This window comes from Schistocerca americana, unplaced genomic scaffold (genome assembly GCF_021461395.2).
Source record: "Schistocerca americana isolate TAMUIC-IGC-003095 unplaced genomic scaffold, iqSchAmer2.1 HiC_scaffold_1344, whole genome shotgun sequence".
NCBI lineage: Eukaryota > Metazoa > Arthropoda > Insecta > Orthoptera > Acrididae > Schistocerca > Schistocerca americana.
The window spans coordinates 1-24,422 of record NW_025725421.1 but is presented as its reverse complement, the minus strand read 5'-3'; the positions used below and the strand labels follow the sequence as shown (position 1 = coordinate 24,422).

The 24,422-nt window shown below is 49.9% G+C and overlaps 19 non-coding genes and 2 pseudogenes across 19 annotated transcripts; all 21 read right to left on the bottom strand.

Annotated features, from left to right (window-relative positions):
- Nucleotides 1-927: 927 nt before the first annotated feature.
- LOC124565878 lies at nt 928-1,046 on the bottom strand. Its single transcript, XR_006970658.1, has one exon. It is a non-coding gene; the product is annotated as a 5S ribosomal RNA (ribosomal RNA).
- Nucleotides 1,047-2,079: 1,033 nt separating this feature from the next.
- Nucleotides 2,080-2,198, bottom strand: LOC124565877. The gene has a single exon (XR_006970657.1). It is a non-coding gene; the product is annotated as a 5S ribosomal RNA (ribosomal RNA).
- A 1,037-nt stretch (nt 2,199-3,235) lies between these two features.
- Nucleotides 3,236-3,355, bottom strand: LOC124565894. Its single transcript, XR_006970672.1, has one exon. It is a non-coding gene; the product is annotated as a 5S ribosomal RNA (ribosomal RNA).
- Nucleotides 3,356-4,384: 1,029 nt separating this feature from the next.
- LOC124565876 lies at nt 4,385-4,503 on the bottom strand. The gene has a single exon (XR_006970656.1). It is a non-coding gene; the product is annotated as a 5S ribosomal RNA (ribosomal RNA).
- A 1,027-nt stretch (nt 4,504-5,530) lies between these two features.
- On the bottom strand, nt 5,531-5,649 carry LOC124565886. The gene has a single exon (XR_006970665.1). It is a non-coding gene; the product is annotated as a 5S ribosomal RNA (ribosomal RNA).
- A 1,037-nt stretch (nt 5,650-6,686) lies between these two features.
- On the bottom strand, nt 6,687-6,806 carry LOC124565896. The gene has a single exon (XR_006970674.1). It is a non-coding gene; the product is annotated as a 5S ribosomal RNA (ribosomal RNA).
- Nucleotides 6,807-7,912: 1,106 nt separating this feature from the next.
- On the bottom strand, nt 7,913-8,034 carry LOC124565900 (annotated as a pseudogene).
- Nucleotides 8,035-9,072: 1,038 nt separating this feature from the next.
- Nucleotides 9,073-9,191, bottom strand: LOC124565875. Its single transcript, XR_006970655.1, has one exon. It is a non-coding gene; the product is annotated as a 5S ribosomal RNA (ribosomal RNA).
- Nucleotides 9,192-10,230: 1,039 nt separating this feature from the next.
- Nucleotides 10,231-10,351, bottom strand: LOC124565899 (annotated as a pseudogene).
- Nucleotides 10,352-11,392: 1,041 nt separating this feature from the next.
- LOC124565895 lies at nt 11,393-11,512 on the bottom strand. The gene has a single exon (XR_006970673.1). It is a non-coding gene; the product is annotated as a 5S ribosomal RNA (ribosomal RNA).
- A 1,013-nt stretch (nt 11,513-12,525) lies between these two features.
- LOC124565874 lies at nt 12,526-12,644 on the bottom strand. Its single transcript, XR_006970654.1, has one exon. It is a non-coding gene; the product is annotated as a 5S ribosomal RNA (ribosomal RNA).
- Nucleotides 12,645-13,673: 1,029 nt separating this feature from the next.
- LOC124565893 lies at nt 13,674-13,792 on the bottom strand. Its single transcript, XR_006970671.1, has one exon. It is a non-coding gene; the product is annotated as a 5S ribosomal RNA (ribosomal RNA).
- A 1,034-nt stretch (nt 13,793-14,826) lies between these two features.
- LOC124565903 lies at nt 14,827-14,945 on the bottom strand. The gene has a single exon (XR_006970678.1). It is a non-coding gene; the product is annotated as a 5S ribosomal RNA (ribosomal RNA).
- Nucleotides 14,946-15,974: 1,029 nt separating this feature from the next.
- On the bottom strand, nt 15,975-16,093 carry LOC124565892. Its single transcript, XR_006970670.1, has one exon. It is a non-coding gene; the product is annotated as a 5S ribosomal RNA (ribosomal RNA).
- A 1,034-nt stretch (nt 16,094-17,127) lies between these two features.
- LOC124565902 lies at nt 17,128-17,246 on the bottom strand. The gene has a single exon (XR_006970677.1). It is a non-coding gene; the product is annotated as a 5S ribosomal RNA (ribosomal RNA).
- A 1,029-nt stretch (nt 17,247-18,275) lies between these two features.
- On the bottom strand, nt 18,276-18,394 carry LOC124565891. The gene has a single exon (XR_006970669.1). It is a non-coding gene; the product is annotated as a 5S ribosomal RNA (ribosomal RNA).
- Nucleotides 18,395-19,423: 1,029 nt separating this feature from the next.
- Nucleotides 19,424-19,542, bottom strand: LOC124565897. Its single transcript, XR_006970675.1, has one exon. It is a non-coding gene; the product is annotated as a 5S ribosomal RNA (ribosomal RNA).
- A 1,029-nt stretch (nt 19,543-20,571) lies between these two features.
- On the bottom strand, nt 20,572-20,690 carry LOC124565889. Its single transcript, XR_006970668.1, has one exon. It is a non-coding gene; the product is annotated as a 5S ribosomal RNA (ribosomal RNA).
- A 1,029-nt stretch (nt 20,691-21,719) lies between these two features.
- Nucleotides 21,720-21,838, bottom strand: LOC124565885. The gene has a single exon (XR_006970664.1). It is a non-coding gene; the product is annotated as a 5S ribosomal RNA (ribosomal RNA).
- A 1,034-nt stretch (nt 21,839-22,872) lies between these two features.
- Nucleotides 22,873-22,991, bottom strand: LOC124565888. The gene has a single exon (XR_006970667.1). It is a non-coding gene; the product is annotated as a 5S ribosomal RNA (ribosomal RNA).
- A 1,029-nt stretch (nt 22,992-24,020) lies between these two features.
- Nucleotides 24,021-24,139, bottom strand: LOC124565873. Its single transcript, XR_006970653.1, has one exon. It is a non-coding gene; the product is annotated as a 5S ribosomal RNA (ribosomal RNA).
- Between the last annotated feature and the right edge of the window lie 283 nt (nt 24,140-24,422).

Here is a 24,422-nt window from a genome sequence, read left to right as displayed (position 1 = left end):
CAATTCGTCACGTTAGCGCGAACGCATTCCTGAGTTCCAAAACTTATGAGCCGGAAGGACGCGCTTCGTGTATTTTTGTTGTTGTTGTGAGATTTATAAATTTATTTATTAACATTACACCGTTACAAGCTAACAACTTTACAACATAAAACACGAACAGAATTGCAATTGTAAGCACTTCCTTCCGCAATCCGACGTGCCAGCAGAGCGACTGCCGAATTAGCGGGCGCGCCGCCGTGTGTGTGAGACGCGCAGCTTCTCGTTGCACCTCCTGTCATCCGCTTGGCGCGTGCAGCCTTCGACACTCGCGGAAGACGCATCTTGTCCCTGGTGTCCAGCGCAGGAGGGCTGGCGCGCGGCCGACCGGCGTATGGCCTGTGCGGGGTGTGTGGCAGAGTGTTGTTGGAGGGCGCCACTGCTGGCGATGTGAGCTTCTTCGCCTCGCCTCGCCTCGCCTCGCCTCAGACGAGGTGTTTGCGTAATTTGCAGTGCATTCGCACCATTCCTGTCCCTGTCCCCGTCCCGACTTGTCCCGACTTTGCTCGACTGCCGCTCGCTGCCGCTCGGGTCGTGGCCCATATAACAGCGCAAGCACAAGAAACGTCTGCAGGAGATGAGGAGACGAGACGAGACGACTAAAGAATAAATTTATAATTACATATCGAAGTGGGAATTGTACACCGCTACACAACAACAGGCGCTGACGTATTTCAGAACATATCTGCCGATTCGTACTGTTTTGTCGTTTTCAAAGACTTCCTGGCGAACTTGGTTAGCACAATCTCCCTCAAACTGAGATATTTACTGCAATTTCGCACCTTATGGTCATTACAGTAGATTAAAATGCTTAAGCAAGAATCTTTGTCACAACAGAACGGTGGTATGGAAAGAAGGCGGTATAAAAAAAAAAAAAAGTAAATGAAAGGGAGCCAACAGCACGTGGTGTTCCCAGGTGGTCACCCATCCAAGTACTAACCACGCCCGATGTTGCTTAACTTCGGTTATCGGACGAGAACCGGTGTACTCAACATGGTATGGCCGTTGGCGCCCATATAATGTAGGCGCATGGCAGAATTCGCATTCGGTTCTTATCCCAACACACACAAAATCATACTTTTCGGTCGAAAGCAGCCGCATTCTTTTTTATTGACAATTCGTCACGTTAGCGCGAACGCATTCCTGAGTTCCAAAACTTATGAGCCGGAAGGACGCGCTTCGTGTATTTTTGTTGTTGTTGTGAGATTTATAAATTTATTTATTAACATTACACCGTTACAAGCTAACAACTTTACAACATAAAACACGAACAGAATTGCAATTGTAAGCACTTCCTTCCGCAATCCGACGTGCCAGCAGAGCGACTGCCGAATTAGCGGGCGCGCCGCCGTGTGTGTGAGACGCGCAGCTTCTCGTTGCACCTCCTGTCATCCGCTTGGCGCGTGCAGCCTTCGACACTCGCGGAAGACGCATCTTGTCCCTGGTGTCCAGCGCAGGAGGGCTGGCGCGCGGCCGACCGGCGTATGGCCTGTGCGGGGTGTGGCAGAGTGTTGTTGGAGGGCGCCACTGCTGGCGATGTGAGCTTCTTCGCCTCGCCTCGCCTCGCCTCGCCTCGCCTCAGACGAGGTGTTTGCGTAATTTGCAGTGCATTCGCACCATTCCTGTCCCTGTCCCCGTCCCGACTTGTCCCGACTTTGCTCGACTGCCGCTCGCTGCCGCTCGGGTCGTGGCCCATATAACAGCGCAAGCACAAGAAACGTCTGCAGGAGATGAGGAGACGAGACGAGACGACTAAAGAATAAATTTATAATTACATATCGAAGTGGGAATTGTACACCGCTACACAACAACAGGCGCTGACGTATTTCAGAACATATCTGCCGATTCGTACTGTTTTGTCGTTTTCAAAGACTTCCTGGCGAACTTGGTTAGCACAATCTCCCTCAAACTGAGATATTTACTGCAATTTCGCACCTTATGGTCATTACAGTAGATTAAAATGCTTAAGCAAGAATCTTTGTCACAACAGAACGGTGGTATGGAAAGAAGGCGGTATAAAAAAAAAAAAAGTAAATGAAAGGGAGCCAACAGCACGTGGTGTTCCCAGGTGGTCACCCATCCAAGTACTAACCACGCCCGATGTTGCTTAACTTCGGTTATCGGACGAGAACCGGTGTACTCAACATGGTATGGCCGTTGGCGCCCATATAATGTAGGCGCATGGCAGAATTCGCATTCGGTTCTTATCCCAACACACACAAAATCATACTTTTCGGTCGAAAGCAGCCGCATTCTTTTTTATTGACAATTCGTCACGTTAGCGCGAACGCATTCCTGAGTTCCAAAACTTATGAGCCGGAAGGACGCGCTTCGTGTATTTTTTGTTGTTGTTGTGAGATTTATAAATTTATTTATTAACATTACACCGTTACAAGCTAACAACTTTACAACATAAAACACGAACAGAATTGCAATTGTAAGCACTTCCTTCCGCAATCCGACGTGCCAGCAGAGCGACTGCCGAATTAGCGGGCGCGCCGCCGTGTGTGTGAGACGCGCAGCTTCTCGTTGCACCTCCTGTCATCCGCTTGGCGCGTGCAGCCTTCGACACTCGCGGAAGACGCATCTTGTCCCTGGTGTCCAGCGCAGGAGGGCTGGCGCGCGGCCGACCGGCGTATGGCCTGTGCGGGGTGTGGCAGAGTGTTGTTGGAGGGCGCCACTGCTGGCGATGTGAGCTTCTTCGCCTCGCCTCGCCTCGCCTCGCCCTCGCCTCAGACGAGGTGTTTGCGTAATTTGCAGTGCATTCGCACCATTCCTGTCCCTGTCCCCGTCCCGACTTGTCCCCGACTTTGCTCGACTGCCGCTCGCTGCCGCTCGGGTCGTGGCCCATATAACAGCGCAAGCACAAGAAACGTCTGCAGGAGATGAGGAGACGAGACGAGACGACTAAAGAATAAATTTATAATTACATATCGAAGTGGGAATTGTACACCGCTACACAACAACAGGCGCTGACGTATTTCAGAACATATCTGCCGATTCGTACTGTTTTGTCGTTTTCAAAGACTTCCTGGCGAACTTGGTTAGCACAATCTCCCTCAAACTGAGATATTTACTGCAATTTCGCACCTTATGGTCATTACAGTAGATTAAAATGCTTAAGCAAGAATCTTTGTCACAACAGAACGGTGGTATGGAAAGAAGGCGGTATAAAAAAAAAAAAAAGTAAATGAAAGGGAGCCAACAGCACGTGGTGTTCCCAGGTGGTCACCCATCCAAGTACTAACCACGCCCGATGTTGCTTAACTTCGGTTATCGGACGAGAACCGGTTGTACTCAACATGGTATGGCCGTTGGCGCCCATATAATGTAGGCGCATGCAGAATTCGCATTCGGTTCTTATCCCAACACACACAAAAATCATACTTTTCGGTCGAAAGCAGCCGCATTCTTTTTTATTGACAAATTCGTCACGTTAGCGCGAACGCATTCCTGAGTTCCAAAACTTATGAGCCGGAAGGACGCGCTTCGTGTATTTTTGTTGTTGTTGTGAGATTTATAAATTTATTTATTAACATTACACCGTTACAAGCTAACAACTTTACAACATAAAACACGAACAGAATTGCAATTGTAAGCACTTCCTTCCGCAATCCGACGTGCCAGCAGAGCGACTGCCGAATTAGCGGGCGCGCCGCCGTGTGTGTGAGACGCGCAGCTTCTCGTTGCACCTCCTGTCATCCGCTTGGCGCGTGCAGCCTTCGACACTCGCGGAAGACGCATCTTGTCCCTGGTGTCCAGCGCAGGAGGGCTGGCGCGCGGCCGACCGGCGTATGGCCTGTGCGGGGTGTGGCAGAGTGTTGTTGGAGGGCGCCACTGCTGGCGATGTGAGCTTCTTCGCCTCGCCTCGCCTCGCCTCGCCTCAGACGAGGTGTTTGCGTAATTTGCAGTGCATTCGCACCATTCCTGTCCCTGTCCCCGTCCCGACTTGTCCCGACTTTGCTCGACTGCCGCTCGCTGCCGCTCGGTCGTGGCCCATATAACAGCGCAAGCACAAGAAACGTCTGCAGGAGATGAGGAGACGAGACGAGACGACTAAAGAATAAATTTATAATTACATATCGAAGTGGAATTGTACACCGCTACACAACAACAGGCGCTGACGTATTTCAGAACATATCTGCCGATTCGTACTGTTTTGTCGTTTTCAAAGACTTCCTGGCGAACTTGGTTAGCACAATCTCCCTCAAACTGAGATATTTACTGCAATTTCGCACCTTATGGTCATTACAGTAGATTAAAATGCTTAAGCAAGAATCTTTGTCCACAACAGAACGGTGGTATGGAAAGAAGGCGGTATAAAAAAAAAAAAAAGTAAATGAAAGGGAGCCAACAGCACGTGGTGTTCCCAGGTGGTCACCCATCCAAGTACTAACCACGCCCGATGTTGCTTAACTTCGGTTATCGGACGAGAACCGGTGTACTCAACATGGTATGGCCGTTGGCGCCCATATAATGTAGGCGCATGGCAGAATTCGCATTCGGTTCTTATCCAACACACACAAAATCATACTTTTCGGTCGAAAGCAGCCGCATTCTTTTTTATTGACAATTCGTCACGTTAGCGCGAACGCATTCCTGAGTTCCAAAACTTATGAGCCGGAAGGACGCGCTTCGTGTATTTTGTTGTTGTTGTGAGATTTATAAATTTATTTATTAACATTACACCGTTACAAGCTAACACTTTACAACATAAAACACGAACAGAATTGCAATTGTAAGCACTTCCTTCCGCAATCCCGACGTGCCAGCAGAGCGACTGCCGAATTAGCGGGCGCGCCGCCGTGTGTGTGAGACGCGCAGCTTCTCGTTGCACCTCCTGTCATCCGCTTGGCGCGTGCAGCCTTCGACACTCGCGGAAGACGCATCTTGTCCCTGGTGTCCAGCGCAGGAGGGCTGGCGCGCGGCCGACCGGCGTATGGCCTGTGCGGGGTGTGGCAGAGTGTTGTTGGAGGGCGCCACTGCTGGCGATGTGAGCTTCTTCGCCTCGCCTCGCCTCGCCTCGCCTCAGACGAGGTGTTTGCGTAATTTGCAGTGCATTCGCACCATTCCTGTCCCTGTCCCCGTCCCGACTTGTCCCGACTTTGCTCGACTGCCGCTCGCTGCCGCTCGGGTCGTGGCCCATATAACAGCGCAAGCACAAGAAACGTCTGCAGGAGATGAGGAGACGAGACGAGACGACTAAAGAATAAATTTATAATTACATATCGAAGTGGGAATTGTACACCGCTACACAACAACAGGCGCTGACGTATTTCAGAACATATCTGCCGATTCGTACTGTTTTGTCGTTTTCAAAGACTTCCTGGCGAACTTGGTTAGCACAATCTCCCTCAAACTGAGATATTTACTGCAATTTCGCACCTTATGGTCATTACAGTAGATTAAAATGCTTAAGCAAGAATCTTTGTCACAACAGAACGGTGGTATGGAAAGAAGGCGGTATAAAAAAAAAAAAAAGTAAATGAAAGGGAGCCAACAGCACGTGGTGTTCCCAGGTGGTCACCCATCCAAGTACTAACCACGCCCGATGTCGCTTAACTTCGGTTATCGGACGAGAACCGGTGTACTCAACATGGTATGGCCGTTGGCGCCCATATAATGTAGGCGCATGGCAGAATTCGCATTCGGTTCTTATCCCAACACACACAAAATCATACTTTTCGGTCGAAAGCAGCCGCATTCTTTTTTATTGACAATTCGTCACGTTAGCGCGAACGCATTCCTGAGTTCCAAAACTTATGAGCCGGAAGGACGCGCTTCGTGTATTTTTGTTGTTGTTGTGAGATTTATAAATTTATTTATTAACATTACACCGTTACAAGCTAACAACTTTACAACATAAAACACGAACAGAATTGCAATTGTAAGCACTTCCTTCCGCAATCCGACGTGCCAGCAGAGCGACTGCCGAATTAGCGGGCGCGCCGCCGTGTGTGTGAGACGCGCAGCTTCTCGTTGCACCTCCTGTCATCCGCTTGGCGCGTGCAGCCTTCGACACTCGCGGAAGACGCATCTTGTCCCTGGTGTCCAGCGCAGGAGGGCTGGCGCGCGGCCGACCGGCGTATGGCCTGTGCGGGCTGTGGCAGAGTGTTGTTGGAGGGCGCCACTGCTGGCGATGTGAGCTTCTTCGCCTCGCCTCGCCTCGCCTCGCCTCGCCTCAGACGAGGTGTTTGCGTAATTTGCAGTGCATTCGCACCATTCCTGTCCCTGTCCCCGTCCCGACTTGTCCCGACTTTGCTCGACTGCCGCTCGCTGCCGCTCGGGTCGTGGCCCATATAACAGCGCAAGCACAAGAAACGTCTGCAGGAGATGAGGAGACGAGACGAGACGACTAAAGAATAAATTTATAATTACATATCGAAGTGGGAATTGTACACCGCTACACAACAACAGGCGCTGACGTATTTCAGAACATATCTGCCGATTCGTACTGTTTTGTCGTTTTCAAAGACTTCCTGGCGAACTTGGTTAGCACAATCTCCTCAAACTGAGATATTTTACTGCAATTTCGCACCTTATGGTCATTACAGTAGATTAAAATGCTTAAGCAAGAATCTTTGTCACAACAGAACGGTGGTATGGAAAGAAGGCGGTATAAAAAAAAAAAAAAAAAGTAAATGAAAGGGAGCCAACAGCACGTGGTGTTCCCAGGTGGTCACCCCATCCAAGTACTAACCACGCCCGATGTTGCTTAACTTCGGTTATCGGACGAGAACCGGTGTACTCAACATGGTATGGCCGTTGGCGCCCATATAATGTAGGCGCAATGGCAGAATTCGCATTCGGTTCTTATCCCAACACACACAAAATCATACTTTTCGGTCGAAAGCAGCCGCATTCTTTTTTATTGACAATTCGTCACGTTAGCGCGAACGCATTCCTGAGTTCCAAAACTTATGAGCCGGAAGGACGCGCTTCGTGTATTTTTGTTGTTGTTGTGAGATTTATAAAACTTATGAGCCGGAAGGACGCGCTTCGTGTATTTGTTGTTGTTGTTGTGAGATTATAAATTTATTTATTAACATTACACCGTTACAAGCTAACAACTTTACAACATAAAACACGAACAGAATTGCAATTGTAAGCACTTCCTTCCGCAATCCGACGTGCCAGCAGAGCGACTGCCGAATTAGCGGGCGCGCCGCCGTGTGGTGTGAGACGCGCAGCTTCTCGTTGCACCTCCTGTCATCCGCTTGGGCGCGTGCAGCCTTCGACACTCGCGGAAGACGCATCTTGTCCCTGGTGTCCAGCGCAGGAGGGCTGGGCGCGCGGCCGACCGGCGTATGGCCTGTGCGGGGTGTGGCAGAGTGTTGTTGGAGGGCGCCACTGCTGGCGATGTGAGCTTCTTCGCCTCGCCTCGCCTCGCCTCGCCTCGCCTCAGACGAGGTGTTTGCGTAATTTGCAGTGCATTCGCACCATTCCTGTCCCTGTCCGCCCGTCCCGACTTGTCCCGACTTTGCTCGACTGCCGCTCGCTGCCGCTCGGGTCGTGGCCCATATAACAGCGCAAGCACAAGAAACGTCTGCAGGAGATGAGGAGACGAGACGAGACGACTAAAGAATAAATTTACTATAATTACATATCGAAGTGGGAATTGTACACCGCTACACAACAACAGGCGCTGACGTGATTTCAGAACATATCTGCCGATTCGTACTGTTTTGTCGTTGTCAAAGACTTCCTGGCGAACTTGGGTTAGCACAATCTCCCTCAAACTGAGATATTTACTGCAATTTCGCACCTTATGGTCATTACAGTAGATTAAAATGCTTAAGCAAGAATCTTTGTCACAACAGAACGGTGGTATGGAAAGACAGGCGGTATAAAAAAAAAAAAAAAGTAAATGAAAGGGAGCCAACAGCACGTGGGTGTTCCCAGGTGGTCACCCATCCAAGTACTAACCACGCCCGATGTTGCTTTAACTTCGGTTATCGGACGAGAACCGGTGTAACTCAACATGGTATGGCCGTTGGCGCCCATATAATGTAGGCGCATGGCAGAATTCGCATTCGGTTCTTATCCCAACACACACACAAAATCATACTTTTCGGTCGAAAGCAGCCGCATTCTTTTTTATTGACAATGTCGTCACGTGTAGCGCGAACGCATTCCTGAGTTCCAAAACTTATGAGCCGGAAGGACGCGCTTCGTGTATTTTTGTTGTTGTTGTGAGATTTATAAATTTATTTATTAACATTACACCCGTTACAAGCTAACAACTTTACAACAGTAAAACACGAACAGAATTGCAATTGTAAGCACTTCCTTCCGCAATCCGACGTGCCAGCAGAGCGACTGCCGAATTAGCGGGCGCGCCGCCGTGTGTGTGAGACGCGCAGCTTCTCGTTGCACCTCCTGTCATCCGCTTGGCGCGTGCAGCCTTCGACACTCGCGGAAGACGCATCTTGTCCCTGGTGGTCCAGCGCAGGAGGGCTGGCGCGCGGCCGACGGCGTATGGCCTGTGCGGGGTGTGGCAGAGTGTTGTTGGAGGGCGCCACTGCTGGCGATGTGAGCTTCTTCGCCTCGCCTCGCCTCGCCTCGCCTCAGACGAGGTGTTTTGCGTAATTTGCAGTGCATTCGCACCATTCCTGTCCCTGTCCCCGTCCCGACTTGTCCCGACTTTGCTCGACTGCCGCTCGCTGCCGCTCGGGTCGTGGCCCATATAACAGCGCAAGCACAAGAAACGTCTGCAGGAGATGAGGAGACGAGACGAGACGACTAAAGAATAAATTTATAATTACATATCGAAGTGGGAATTGTACACCGCTACACAACAACAGGCGCTGACGTATTTCAGAACATATCTGCCGATTCGTACTGTTTTGTCGTTTTCAAAGACTTCCTGGCGAACTTGGTTAGCACAATCTCCCTCAAACTGAGATGATTTACTGCAATTTCGCACCTTATGGTCATTACAGTAGATTAAAATGCTTAAGCAAGAATCTTTGTCACAACAGAACGGTGGTATGGAAAGAAGGCGGTATAAAAAAAAAAAAAAAGTAAATGAAAGGGAGCCAACAGCACGTGGTGTTCCCAGGTGGTCACCCATCCAAGTACTAACCACGCCCGATGTTGCTTAACTTCGGTTATCGGACGAGAACCGGTGTACTCAACATGGTATGGCCGTTGGCGCCCATATAATGTAGGCGCATGGCAGAATTCGCATTCGGTTCTTATCCCAACACACACAAAATCATACTTTTCGGTCGAAAGCAGCCGCATTCTTTTTTATTGACAATTCGTCACGTTAGCGCGAACGCATTCCTGAGTTCCAAAACTTATGAGCCGGAAGGACGCGCTTCGTGTATTTTTGTTGTTGTTGTGAGATTTTATAAACTTATTTATTAACATTACACCGTTACAAGCTGAACAACTTTACAACATAAAACACGAACAGAATTGCAATTGTAAGCACTTCCTTCCGCAATCCGACGTGCCAGCAGAGCGACTGCCGAATTAGCGGGGCGCGCCGCCGTGTGTGTGGAGACGCGCAGCTTCTCGTTGCACCTCCTGTCATCCGCTTGGCGCGTGCAGCCTTCGACACTCGCGGAAGACGCATCTTGTCCCTGGTGTCCAGCGCAGGAGGGCTGGCGCGCGCCGACCGGCGTATGGCCTGTGCGGGGTGTGGCAGAGTGTTGTTGTGGAGGGCGCCACTGCTGGCGATGTGAGCTTCTTCGCCTCGCCTCGCCTCGCCTCGCCTCAGACGAGGTGTTTGGCGTAATTTGCAGTGCATTCGCACCATTCCTGTCCCTGTCCCCGTCCCGACTTGTCCCGACTTTGCTCGACCTGCCGCTCGCTGCCGCTCGGGGTCGTGGCCCATATAACAGCGCAAGCACAAGAAACGTCTGCAGGAGATGAGGAGACGAGACGAGACGACTAAAGAATAAATTTATAATTACATATCGACGTGGGAATTGTACACCGCTACACAACAACAGGCGCTGACGGTATTCAGAAACATATCTGCCGATTCGTACTGTTTTGTCGTTTTCAAAGACTTCCTGGCGAACTTGGTTAGCACAATCTCCCTCAAACTGATATATTTACTGCAATTTCGCACCTTATGGTCATTACAGTAGATTAAAATGCTTAAGCAAGAATCTTTGTCACAACAGAACGGTGGTATGGAAAGAAGGCGGTATAAAAAAAAAAAAAAAGTAAATGAAAGGGAGCCAACAGCACGTGGTGTTCCCAGGTGGTCACCCATCCAAGTACTAACCACGCCCGATGTTGCTTAACTTCGGTTATCGGGCGAGAACCGGTGTACGTCAACATGGGTATGGCCGTTGGCGCCCATATAATGTAGGCGCATGGCAGAATTCGCATTCGGTTCTTATCCCAACACACACAAAATCATACTTTTCGGTCGAAAGCAGCCGCATTCTTTTGTTATTGACAATTCGTCACGTTAGCGCGAACGCATTCCTGAGTGTCCAAAACTTATGAGCCGGAAGGACGCGCTTCGTGTATTTTTGTTGTTGTGTTGTGAGATTTATAAATTTATTTATTAACATTACACCGTTACAAGCTAACAACTTTACAACCATAAAACACGAACAGAATTGCAATTGTAAGCACTTCCTTCCGCAATCCGACGTGCCAGCAGAGCGACTGCCGAATTAGCGGGCGCGCCGCCGTGTGTGTGAGACGCGCAGCTTGCTCGTTGCACCTCCTGTCATCCGCTTGGCGCGTGCAGCCTTCGACACTCGCGGAAGACGCATCTTGTCCCTGGTGTCCAGCGCAGGAGGGCTGGCGCGCGGCCGACCGGCGTATGGCGCTGTGCGGGGTGTGGCAGAGTGTTGTTGGAGGGCGCCACTGCTGGCGATGTGAGCTTCTTCGCCTCGCCTCGCTCGCCTCGCCTCAGACGAGGTGTTTGCGTAATTTGCAGTGCATTCGCACCATTCCTGTCCCTGTCCCCGTCCCGACTTGTCCCGACTTTGCTCGACTGCCGCTCGCTGCCGCTCGGGTCGTGGCCCATATAACAGCGCAAGCACAAGAAACGTCTGCAGGAGATGAGGAGACGAGACGAGACCGACTAAAGAATAAATTTATAATTACATATCGAAGTGGGAATTGTACACCGCTACACAACAACAGGCGCTGACGTATTTCAGACACATATCTGCCGATTCGTACTGTTTTGTCGTTTTCAAAGACTTCCCTGGCGAACTTGGTGTAGCACAATCTCCCTCAAACTGAGACTATTTACTGCAATTTCGCACCTTATGGTCATTACAGTAGATTAAAATGCTTAAGCAAGAATCTTTGTCACAACAGAACGGTGGTATGGAAAGAAGGCGGTATAAAAAAAAAAAAAAAGTAAATGAAAGGGAGCCAACAGCACGTGGTGTTCCCAGGTGGTCACCCATCCAAGTACTAACCACGCCCGATGTTGGCTTAACTTCGGTTATCGGACGAGAACCGGTGTACTCAACATGGTATGGCCGTTGGCGCCCATATAAGTGTAGGCGCATGGCAGAATTCGCATTCGGGTTCTTATCCCAACACACACAAAATCATACTTTTCGGTCGAAAGCAGCCGCATTCTTTTTTATTGACAATTCGTCACGTTAGCGCGAACGCATTCCTGAGTTCCAAAACTTATGAGCCGGAAGGACGCGCTTCGTGTATTTTTGTTGTTGTTGTGAGATTTATAACATTTATTTATTAACATTACACTACAACATAAAACACGAACAGAATTGCAATTGTAAGCACTTCCTTCCGCAATCCGACGTGCCAGCAGAGCGACTGCCGAATTAGCGGGCGCGCCGCCGTGTGTGTGAGACGCGCAGCTTCTCGTTGCACCTCCTGTCATCCGCTTGGCGCGTGCAGCCTTCGACACTCGCGGAAGACGCATCTTGTCCCTGGTGTCCAGCGCAGGAGGGCTGGCGCGCGGCCGACCGGCGTATGGCCTGTGCGGGGTGTGGCAGAGTGTTGTTGGAGGGCGCCACTGCTGGCGATGTGAGCTTCTTCGCCTCGCCTCGCCTTGCCTCGCCTCAGACGAGGTGTTTGCGTAATTTGCAGTGCATTCGCACCATTCCTGTCCCTGTCCCCGTCCCGACTTGTCCCGACTTTGCTCGACTGCCGCTCGCTGCCGCTCGGGTCGTGGCCCATATAACAGCGCAAGCACAAGAAACGTCTGCAGGAGATGAGGAGACGAGACGAGACGACTAAAGAATAAATTTATAATTACATATCGAAGTGGGAATTGTACACCGCTACACAACAACAGGCGCTGACGTATTTCAGAACATATCTGCCGATTCGTACTGTTTTGTCGTTTTCAAAGACTTCCTGGCGAACTTGGTTAGCACAATCTCCCTCAAACTGAGATATTTACTGCAATTTCGCACCTTATGGTCATTACAGTAGATTAAAATGCTTAAGCAAGAATCTTTGTCACAACAGAACGGTGGTATGGAAAGAAGGCGGTATAAAAAAAAAAAAAAGTAAATGAAAGGGAGCCAACAGCACGTGGTGTTCCCAGGTGGTCACCCATCCAAGTACTAACCACGCCCGATGTTGCTTAACTTCGGTTATCGGACGAGAACCGGTGTACTCAACATGGTATGGCCGTTGGCGCCCATATAATGTAGGCGCATGGCAGAATTCGCATTCGGTTCTTATCCCAACACACACAAAATCATACTTTTCGGTCGAAAGCAGCCGCATTCTTTTTTATTGACAATTCGTCACGTTAGCGCGAACGCATTCCTGAGTTCCAAAACTTATGAGCCGGAAGGACGCGCTTCGTGTATTTTTGTTGTTGTTGTGAGATTTATAAATTTATTTATTAACATTACACCGTTACAAGCTAACAACTTTACAACATAAAACACGAACAGAATTGCAATTGTAAGCACTTCCTTCCGCAATCCGACGTGCCAGCAGAGCGACTGCCGAATTAGCGGGCGCGCCGCCGTGTGTGTGAGACGCGCAGCTTCTCGTTGCACCTCCTGTCATCCGCTTGGCGCGTGCAGCCTTCGACACTCGCGGAAGACGCATCTTGTCCCTGGTGTCCAGCGCAGGAGGGCTGGCGCGCGGCCGACCGGCGTATGGCCTGTGCGGGGTGTGGCAGAGTGTTGTTGGAGGGCGCCACTGCTGGCGATGTGAGCTTCTTCGCCTCGCCTCGCCTCGCCTCGCCTCAGACGAGGTGTTTGCGTAATTTGCAGTGCATTCGCACCATTCCTGTCCCTGTCCCCGTCCCGACTTGTCCCGACTTTGCTCGACTGCCGCTCGCTGCCGCTCGGGTCGTGGCCCATATAACAGCGCAAGCACAAGAAACGTCTGCAGGAGATGAGGAGACGAGACGAGACGACTAAAGAATAAATTTATAATTACATATCGAAGTGGGAATTGTACACCGCTACACAACAACAGGCGCTGACGTATTTCAGAACATATCTGCCGATTCGTACTGTTTTGTCGTTTTCAAAGACTTCCTGGCGAACTTGGTTAGCACAATCTCCCTCAAACTGAGATATTTACTGCAATTTCGCACCTTATGGTCATTACAGTAGATTAAAATGCTTAAGCAAGAATCTTTGTCACAACAGAACGGTGGTATGGAAAGAAGGCGGTATAAAAAAAAAAAAAAGTAAATGAAAGGGAGCCAACAGCACGTGGTGTTCCCAGGTGGTCACCCATCCAAGTACTAACCACGCCCGATGTTGCTTAACTTCGGTTATCGGGCGAGAACCGGTGTACTCAACATGGTATGGCCGTTGGCGCCCATATAATGTAGGCGCATGGCAGAATTCGCATTCGGTTCTTATCCCAACACACACAAAATCATACTTTTCGGTCGAAAGCAGCCGCATTCTTTTTTATTGACAATTCGTCACGTTAGCGCGAACGCATTCCTGAGTTCCAAAACTTATGAGCCGGAAGGACGCGCTTCGTGTATTTTTGTTGTTGTTGTGAGATTTATAAATTTATTTATTAACATTACACCGTTACAAGCTAACAACTTTACAACATAAAACACGAACAGAATTGCAATTGTAAGCACTTCCTTCCGCAATCCGACGTGCCAGCAGAGCGACTGCCGAATTAGCGGGCGCGCCGCCGTGTGTGTGAGACGCGCAGCTTCTCGTTGCACCTCCTGTCATCCGCTTGGCGCGTGCAGCCTTCGACACTCGCGGAAGACGCATCTTGTCCCTGGTGTCCAGCGCAGGAGGGCTGGCGCGCGGCCGACCGGCGTATGGCCTGTGCGGGGTGTGGCAGAGTGTTGTTGGAGGGCGCCACTGCTGGCGATGTGAGCTTCTTCGCCTCGCCTCGCCTCGCCTCGCCTCGCCTCAGACGAGGTGTTTGCGTAATTTGCAGTGCATTCGCACCATTCCTGTCCCTGTCCCCGTCCCGACTTGTCCCGACTTTGCTCGACTGCCGCTCGCTGCCGCTCGGGTCGTGGCCCATATAACAGCGCAAGCACAAGAAACGTCTGCAGGAGATGAGGAGACGAGACGAGACGACTAAAGAATAAATTTATAATTACATATCGAAGTGGGAATTGTACACCGCTACACAACAACAGGCGCTGACGTATTTCAGAACATATCTGCCGATTCGTACTGTTTTGTCGTTTTCAAAGACTTCCTGGCGAACTTGGTTAGCACAATCTCCCTCAAACTGAGATATTTACTGCAATTTCGCACCTTATGGTCATTACAGTAGATTAAAATGCTTAAGCAAGAATCTTTGTCACAACAGAACGGTGGTATGGAAAGAAGGCGGTATAAAAAAAAAAAAAAGTAAATGAAAGGGAGCCAACAGCACGTGGTGTTCCCAGGTGGTCACCCATCCAAGTACTAACCACGCCCGATGTTGCTTAACTTCGGTTATCGGACGAGAACCGGTGTACTCAACATGGTATGGCCGTTGGCGCCCATATAATGTAGGCGCATGGCAGAATTCGCATTCGGTTCTTATCCCAACACACACAAAATCATACTTTTCGGTCGAAAGCAGCCGCATTCTTTTTTATTGACAATTCGTCACGTTAGCGCGAACGCATTCCTGAGTTCCAAAACTTATGAGCCGGAAGGACGCGCTTCGTGTATTTTTGTTGTTGTTGTGAGATTTATAAATTTATTTATTAACATTACACCGTTACAAGCTAACAACTTTACAACATAAAACACGAACAGAATTGCAATTGTAAGCACTTCCTTCCGCAATCCGACGTGCCAGCAGAGCGACTGCCGAATTAGCGGGCGCGCCGCCGTGTGTGTGAGACGCGCAGCTTCTCGTTGCACCTCCTGTCATCCGCTTGGCGCGTGCAGCCTTCGACACTCGCGGAAGACGCATCTTGTCCCTGGTGTCCAGCGCAGGAGGGCTGGCGCGCGGCCGACCGGCGTATGGCCTGTGCGGGGTGTGGCAGAGTGTTGTTGGAGGGCGCCACTGCTGGCGATGTGAGCTTCTTCGCCTCGCCTCGCCTCGCCTCGCCTCAGACGAGGTGTTTGCGTAATTTGCAGTGCATTCGCACCATTCCTGTCCCTGTCCCCGTCCCGACTTGTCCCGACTTTGCTCGACTGCCGCTCGCTGCCGCTCGGGTCGTGGCCCATATAACAGCGCAAGCACAAGAAACGTCTGCAGGAGATGAGGAGACGAGACGAGACGACTAAAGAATAAATTTATAATTACATATCGAAGTGGGAATTGTACACCGCTACACAACAACAGGCGCTGACGTATTTCAGAACATATCTGCCGATTCGTACTGTTTTGTCGTTTTCAAAGACTTCCTGGCGAACTTGGTTAGCACAATCTCCCTCAAACTGAGATATTTACTGCAATTTCGCACCTTATGGTCATTACAGTAGATTAAAATGCTTAAGCAAGAATCTTTGTCACAACAGAACGGTGGTATGGAAAGAAGGCGGTATAAAAAAAAAAAAAAGTAAATGAAAGGGAGCCAACAGCACGTGGTGTTCCCAGGTGGTCACCCATCCAAGTACTAACCACGCCCGATGTTGCTTAACTTCGGTTATCGGGCGAGAACCGGTGTACTCAACATGGTATGGCCGTTGGCGCCCATATAATGTAGGCGCATGGCAGAATTCGCATTCGGTTCTTATCCCAACACACACAAAATCATACTTTTCGGTCGAAAGCAGCCGCATTCTTTTTTATTGACAATTCGTCACGTTAGCGCGAACGCATTCCTGAGTTCCAAAACTTATGAGCCGGAAGGACGCGCTTCGTGTATTTTTGTTGTTGTTGTGAGATTTATAAATTTATTTATTAACATTACACCGTTACAAGCTAACAACTTTACAACATAAAACACGAACAGAATTGCAATTGTAAGCACTTCCTTCCGCAATCCGACGTGCCAGCAGAGCGACTGCCGAATTAGCGGGCGCGCCGCCGTGTGTGTGAGACGCGCAGCTTCTCGTTGCACCTCCTGTCATCCGCTTGGCGCGTGCAGCCTTCGACACTCGCGGAAGACGCATCTTGTCCCTGGTGTCCAGCGCAGGAGGGCTGGCGCGCGGCCGACCGGCGTATGGCCTGTGCGGGGTGTGGCAGAGTGTTGTTGGAGGGCGCCACTGCTGGCGATGTGAGCTTCTTCGCCTCGCCTCGCCTCGCCTCGCCTCGCCTCAGACGAGGTGTTTGCGTAATTTGCAGTGCATTCGCACCATTCCTGTCCCTGTCCCCGTCCCGACTTGTCCCGACTTTGCTCGACTGCCGCTCGCTGCCGCTCGGGTCGTGGCCCATATAACAGCGCAAGCACAAGAAACGTCTGCAGGAGATGAGGAGACGAGACGAGACGACTAAAGAATAAATTTATAATTACATATCGAAGTGGGAATTGTACACCGCTACACAACAACAGGCGCTGACGTATTTCAGAACATATCTGCCGATTCGTACTGTTTTGTCGTTTTCAAAGACTTCCTGGCGAACTTGGTTAGCACAATCTCCCTCAAACTGAGATATTTACTGCAATTTCGCACCTTATGGTCATTACAGTAGATTAAAATGCTTAAGCAAGAATCTTTGTCACAACAGAACGGTGGTATGGAAAGAAGGCGGTATAAAAAAAAAAAAAAGTAAATGAAAGGGAGCCAACAGCACGTGGTGTTCCCAGGTGGTCACCCATCCAAGTACTAACCACGCCCGATGTTGCTTAACTTCGGTTATCGGACGAGAACCGGTGTACTCAACATGGTATGGCCGTTGGCGCCCATATAATGTAGGCGCATGGCAGAATTCGCATTCGGTTCTTATCCCAACACACACAAAATCATACTTTTCGGTCGAAAGCAGCCGCATTCTTTTTTATTGACAATTCGTCACGTTAGCGCGAACGCATTCCTGAGTTCCAAAACTTATGAGCCGGAAGGACGCGCTTCGTGTATTTTTGTTGTTGTTGTGAGATTTATAAATTTATTTATTAACATTACACCGTTACAAGCTAACAACTTTACAACATAAAACACGAACAGAATTGCAATTGTAAGCACTTCCTTCCGCAATCCGACGTGCCAGCAGAGCGACTGCCGAATTAGCGGGCGCGCCGCCGTGTGTGTGAGACGCGCAGCTTCTCGTTGCACCTCCTGTCATCCGCTTGGCGCGTGCAGCCTTCGACACTCGCGGAAGACGCATCTTGTCCCTGGTGTCCAGCGCAGGAGGGCTGGCGCGCGGCCGACCGGCGTATGGCCTGTGCGGGGTGTGGCAGAGTGTTGTTGGAGGGCGCCACTGCTGGCGATGTGAGCTTCTTCGCCTCGCCTCGCCTCGCCTCGCCTCAGACGAGGTGTTTGCGTAATTTGCAGTGCATTCGCACCATTCCTGTCCCTGTCCCCGTCCCGACTTGTCCCGACTTTGCTCGACTGCCGCTCGCTGCCGCTCGGGTCGTGGCCCATATAACAGCGCAAGCACAAGAAACGTCTGCAGGAGATGAGGAGACGAGACGAGACGACTAAAGAATAAATTTATAATTACATATCGAAGTGGGAATTGTACACCGCTACACAACAACAGGCGCTGACGTATTTCAGAACATATCTGCCGATTCGTACTGTTTTGTCGTTTTCAAAGACTTCCTGGCGAACTTGGTTAGCACAATCTCCCTCAAACTGAGATATTTACTGCAATTTCGCACCTTATGGTCATTACAGTAGATTAAAATGCTTAAGCAAGAATCTTTGTCACAACAGAACGGTGGTATGGAAAGAAGGCGGTATAAAAAAAAAAAAAAGTAAATGAAAGGGAGCCAACAGCACGTGGTGTTCCCAGGTGGTCACCCATCCAAGTACTAACCACGCCCGATGTTGCTTAACTTCGGTTATCGGGCGAGAACCGGTGTACTCAACATGGTATGGCCGTTGGCGCCCATATAATGTAGGCGCATGGCAGAATTCGCATTCGGTTCTTATCCCAACACACACAAAATCATACTTTTCGGTCGAAAGCAGCCGCATTCTTTTTTATTGACAATTCGTCACGTTAGCGCGAACGCATTCCTGAGTTCCAAAACTTATGAGCCGGAAGGACGCGCTTCGTGTATTTTTGTTGTTGTTGTGAGATTTATAAATTTATTTATTAACATTACACCGTTACAAGCTAACAACTTTACAACATAAAACACGAACAGAATTGCAATTGTAAGCACTTCCTTCCGCAATCCGACGTGCCAGCAGAGCGACTGCCGAATTAGCGGGCGCGCCGCCGTGTGTGTGAGACGCGCAGCTTCTCGTTGCACCTCCTGTCATCCGCTTGGCGCGTGCAGCCTTCGACACTCGCGGAAGACGCATCTTGTCCCTGGTGTCCAGCGCAGGAGGGCTGGCGCGCGGCCGACCGGCGTATGGCCTGTGCGGGGTGTGGCAGAGTGTTGTTGGAGGGCGCCACTGCTGGCGATGTGAGCTTCTTCGCCTCGCCTCGCCTCGCCTCGCCTCAGACGAGGTGTTTGCGTAATTTGCAGTGCATTCGCACCATTCCTGTCCCTGTCCCCGTCCCGACTTGTCCCGACTTTGCTCGACTGCCGCTCGCTGCCGCTCGGGTCGTGGCCCATATAACAGCGCAAGCACAAGAAACGTCTGCAGGAGATGAGGAGACGAGACGAGACGACTAAAGAATAAATTTATAATTACATATCGAAGTGGGAATTGTACACCGCTACACAACAACAGGCGCTGACGTATTTCAGAACATATCTGCCGATTCGTACTGTTTTGTCGTTTTCAAAGACTTCCTGGCGAACTTGGTTAGCACAATCTCCCTCAAACTGAGATATTTACTGCAATTTCGCACCTTATGGTCATTACAGTAGATTAAAATGCTTAAGCAAGAATCTTTGTCACAACAGAACGGTGGTATGGAAAGAAGGCGGTATAAAAAAAAAAAAAAGTAAATGAAAGGGAGCCAACAGCACGTGGTGTTCCCAGGTGGTCACCCATCCAAGTACTAACCACGCCCGATGTTGCTTAACTTCGGTTATCGGACGAGAACCGGTGTACTCAACATGGTATGGCCGTTGGCGCCCATATAATGTAGGCGCATGGCAGAATTCGCATTCGGTTCTTATCCCAACACACACAAAATCATACTTTTCGGTCGAAAGCAGCCGCATTCTTTTTTATTGACAATTCGTCACGTTAGCGCGAACGCATTCCTGAGTTCCAAAACTTATGAGCCGGAAGGACGCGCTTCGTGTATTTTTGTTGTTGTTGTGAGATTTATAAATTTATTTATTAACATTACACCGTTACAAGCTAACAACTTTACAACATAAAACACGAACAGAATTGCAATTGTAAGCACTTCCTTCCGCAATCCGACGTGCCAGCAGAGCGACTGCCGAATTAGCGGGCGCGCCGCCGTGTGTGTGAGACGCGCAGCTTCTCGTTGCACCTCCTGTCATCCGCTTGGCGCGTGCAGCCTTCGACACTCGCGGAAGACGCATCTTGTCCCTGGTGTCCAGCGCAGGAGGGCTGGCGCGCGGCCGACCGGCGTATGGCCTGTGCGGGGTGTGGCAGAGTGTTGTTGGAGGGCGCCACTGCTGGCGATGTGAGCTTCTTCGCCTCGCCTCGCCTCGCCTCGCCTCAGACGAGGTGTTTGCGTAATTTGCAGTGCATTCGCACCATTCCTGTCCCTGTCCCCGTCCCGACTTGTCCCGACTTTGCTCGACTGCCGCTCGCTGCCGCTCGGGTCGTGGCCCATATAACAGCGCAAGCACAAGAAACGTCTGCAGGAGATGAGGAGACGAGACGAGACGACTAAAGAATAAATTTATAATTACATATCGAAGTGGGAATTGTACACCGCTACACAACAACAGGCGCTGACGTATTTCAGAACATATCTGCCGATTCGTACTGTTTTGTCGTTTTCAAAGACTTCCTGGCGAACTTGGTTAGCACAATCTCCCTCAAACTGAGATATTTACTGCAATTTCGCACCTTATGGTCATTACAGTAGATTAAAATGCTTAAGCAAGAATCTTTGTCACAACAGAACGGTGGTATGGAAAGAAGGCGGTATAAAAAAAAAAAAAAGTAAATGAAAGGGAGCCAACAGCACGTGGTGTTCCCAGGTGGTCACCCATCCAAGTACTAACCACGCCCGATGTTGCTTAACTTCGGTTATCGGGCGAGAACCGGTGTACTCAACATGGTATGGCCGTTGGCGCCCATATAATGTAGGCGCATGGCAGAATTCGCATTCGGTTCTTATCCCAACACACACAAAATCATACTTTTCGGTCGAAAGCAGCCGCATTCTTTTTTATTGACAATTCGTCACGTTAGCGCGAACGCATTCCTGAGTTCCAAAACTTATGAGCCGGAAGGACGCGCTTCGTGTATTTTTGTTGTTGTTGTGAGATTTATAAATTTATTTATTAACATTACACCGTTACAAGCTAACAACTTTACAACATAAAACACGAACAGAATTGCAATTGTAAGCACTTCCTTCCGCAATCCGACGTGCCAGCAGAGCGACTGCCGAATTAGCGGGCGCGCCGCCGTGTGTGTGAGACGCGCAGCTTCTCGTTGCACCTCCTGTCATCCGCTTGGCGCGTGCAGCCTTCGACACTCGCGGAAGACGCATCTTGTCCCTGGTGTCCAGCGCAGGAGGGCTGGCGCGCGGCCGACCGGCGTATGGCCTGTGCGGGGTGTGGCAGAGTGTTGTTGGAGGGCGCCACTGCTGGCGATGTGAGCTTCTTCGCCTCGCCTCGCCTCGCCTCGCCTCAGACGAGGTGTTTGCGTAATTTGCAGTGCATTCGCACCATTCCTGTCCCTGTCCCCGTCCCGACTTGTCCCGACTTTGCTCGACTGCCGCTCGCTGCCGCTCGGGTCGTGGCCCATATAACAGCGCAAGCACAAGAAACGTCTGCAGGAGATGAGGAGACGAGACGAGACGACTAAAGAATAAATTTATAATTACATATCGAAGTGGGAATTGTACACCGCTACACAACAACAGGCGCTGACGTATTTCAGAACATATCTGCCGATTCGTACTGTTTTGTCGTTTTCAAAGACTTCCTGGCGAACTTGGTTAGCACAATCTCCCTCAAACTGAGATATTTACTGCAATTTCGCACCTTATGGTCATTACAGTAGATTAAAATGCTTAAGCAAGAATCTTTGTCACAACAGAACGGTGGTATGGAAAGAAGGCGGTATAAAAAAAAAAAAAAGTAAATGAAAGGGAGCCAACAGCACGTGGTGTTCCCAGGTGGTCACCCATCCAAGTACTAACCACGCCCGATGTTGCTTAACTTCGGTTATCGGACGAGAACCGGTGTACTCAACATGGTATGGCCGTTGGCGCCCATATAATGTAGGCGCATGGCAGAATTCGCATTCGGTTCTTATCCCAACACACACAAAATCATACTTTTCGGTCGAAAGCAGCCGCATTCTTTTTTATTGACAATTCGTCACGTTAGCGCGAACGCATTCCTGAGTTCCAAAACTTATGAGCCGGAAGGACGCGCTTCGTGTATTTTTGTTGTTGTTGTGAGATTTATAAATTTATTTATTAACATTACACCGTTACAAGCTAACAACTTTACAACATAAAACACGAACAGAATTGCAATTGTAAGCACTTCCTTCCGCAATCCGACGTGCCAGCAGAGCGACTGCCGAATTAGCGGGCGCGCCGCCGTGTGTGTGAGACGCGCAGCTTCTCGTTGCACCTCCTGTCATCCGCTTGGCGCGTGCAGCCTTCGACACTCGCGGAAGACGCATCTTGTCCCTGGTGTCCAGCGCAGGAGGGCTGGCGCGCGGCCGACCGGCGTATGGCCTGTGCGGGGTGTGGCAGAGTGTTGTTGGAGGGCGCCACTGCTGGCGATGTGAGCTTCTTCGCCTCGCCTCGCCTCGCCTCGCCTCGCCTCAGACGAGGTGTTTGCGTAATTTGCAGTGCATTCGCACCATTCCTGTCCCTGTCCCCGTCCCGACTTGTCCCGACTTTGCTCGACTGCCGCTCGCTGCCGCTCGGGTCGTGGCCCATATAACAGCGCAAGCACAAGAAACGTCTGCAGGAGATGAGGAGACGAGACGAGACGACTAAAGAATAAATTTATAATTACATATCGAAGTGGGAATTGTACACCGCTACACAACAACAGGCGCTGACGTATTTCAGAACATATCTGCCGATTCGTACTGTTTTGTCGTTTTCAAAGACTTCCTGGCGAACTTGGTTAGCACAATCTCCCTCAAACTGAGATATTTACTGCAATTTCGCACCTTATGGTCATTACAGTAGATTAAAATGCTTAAGCAAGAATCTTTGTCACAACAGAACGGTGGTATGGAAAGAAGGCGGTATAAAAAAAAAAAAAAGTAAATGAAAGGGAGCCAACAGCACGTGGTGTTCCCAGGTGGTCACCCATCCAAGTACTAACCACGCCCGATGTTGCTTAACTTCGGTTATCGGGCGAGAACCGGTGTACTCAACATGGTATGGCCGTTGGCGCCCATATAATGTAGGCGCATGGCAGAATTCGCATTCGGTTCTTATCCCAACACACACAAAATCATACTTTTCGGTCGAAAGCAGCCGCATTCTTTTTTATTGACAATTCGTCACGTTAGCGCGAACGCATTCCTGAGTTCCAAAACTTATGAGCCGGAAGGACGCGCTTCGTGTATTTTTGTTGTTGTTGTGAGATTTATAAATTTATTTATTAACATTACACCGTTACAAGCTAACAACTTTACAACATAAAACACGAACAGAATTGCAATTGTAAGCACTTCCTTCCGCAATCCGACGTGCCAGCAGAGCGACTGCCGAATTAGCGGGCGCGCCGCCGTGTGTGTGAGACGCGCAGCTTCTCGTTGCACCTCCTGTCATCCGCTTGGCGCGTGCAGCCTTCGACACTCGCGGAAGACGCATCTTGTCCCTGGTGTCCAGCGCAGGAGGGCTGGCGCGCGGCCGACCGGCGTATGGCCTGTGCGGGGTGTGGCAGAGTGTTGTTGGAGGGCGCCACTGCTGGCGATGTGAGCTTCTTCGCCTCGCCTCGCCTCGCCTCGCCTCAGACGAGGTGTTTGCGTAATTTGCAGTGCATTCGCACCATTCCTGTCCCTGTCCCCGTCCCGACTTGTCCCGACTTTGCTCGACTGCCGCTCGCTGCCGCTCGGGTCGTGGCCCATATAACAGCGCAAGCACAAGAAACGTCTGCAGGAGATGAGGAGACGAGACGAGACGACTAAAGAATAAATTTATAATTACATATCGAAGTGGGAATTGTACACCGCTACACAACAACAGGCGCTGACGTATTTCAGAACATATCTGCCGATTCGTACTGTTTTGTCGTTTTCAAAGACTTCCTGGCGAACTTGGTTAGCACAATCTCCCTCAAACTGAGATATTTACTGCAATTTCGCACCTTATGGTCATTACAGTAGATTAAAATGCTTAAGCAAGAATCTTTGTCACAACAGAACGGTGGTATGGAAAGAAGGCGGTATAAAAAAAAAAAAAAGTAAATGAAAGGGAGCCAACAGCACGTGGTGTTCCCAGGTGGTCACCCATCCAAGTACTAACCACGCCCGATGTTGCTTAACTTCGGTTATCGGACGAGAACCGGTGTACTCAACATGGTATGGCCGTTGGCGCCCATATAATGTAGGCGCATGGCAGAATTCGCATTCGGTTCTTATCCCAACACACACAAAATCATACTTTTCGGTCGAAAGCAGCCGCATTCTTTTTTATTGACAATTCGTCACGTTAGCGCGAACGCATTCCTGAGTTCCAAAACTTATGAGCCGGAAGGACGCGCTTCGTGTATTTTTGTTGTTGTTGTGAGATTTATAAATTTATTTATTAACATTACACCGTTACAAGCTAACAACTTTACAACATAAAACACGAACAGAATTGCAATTGTAAGCACT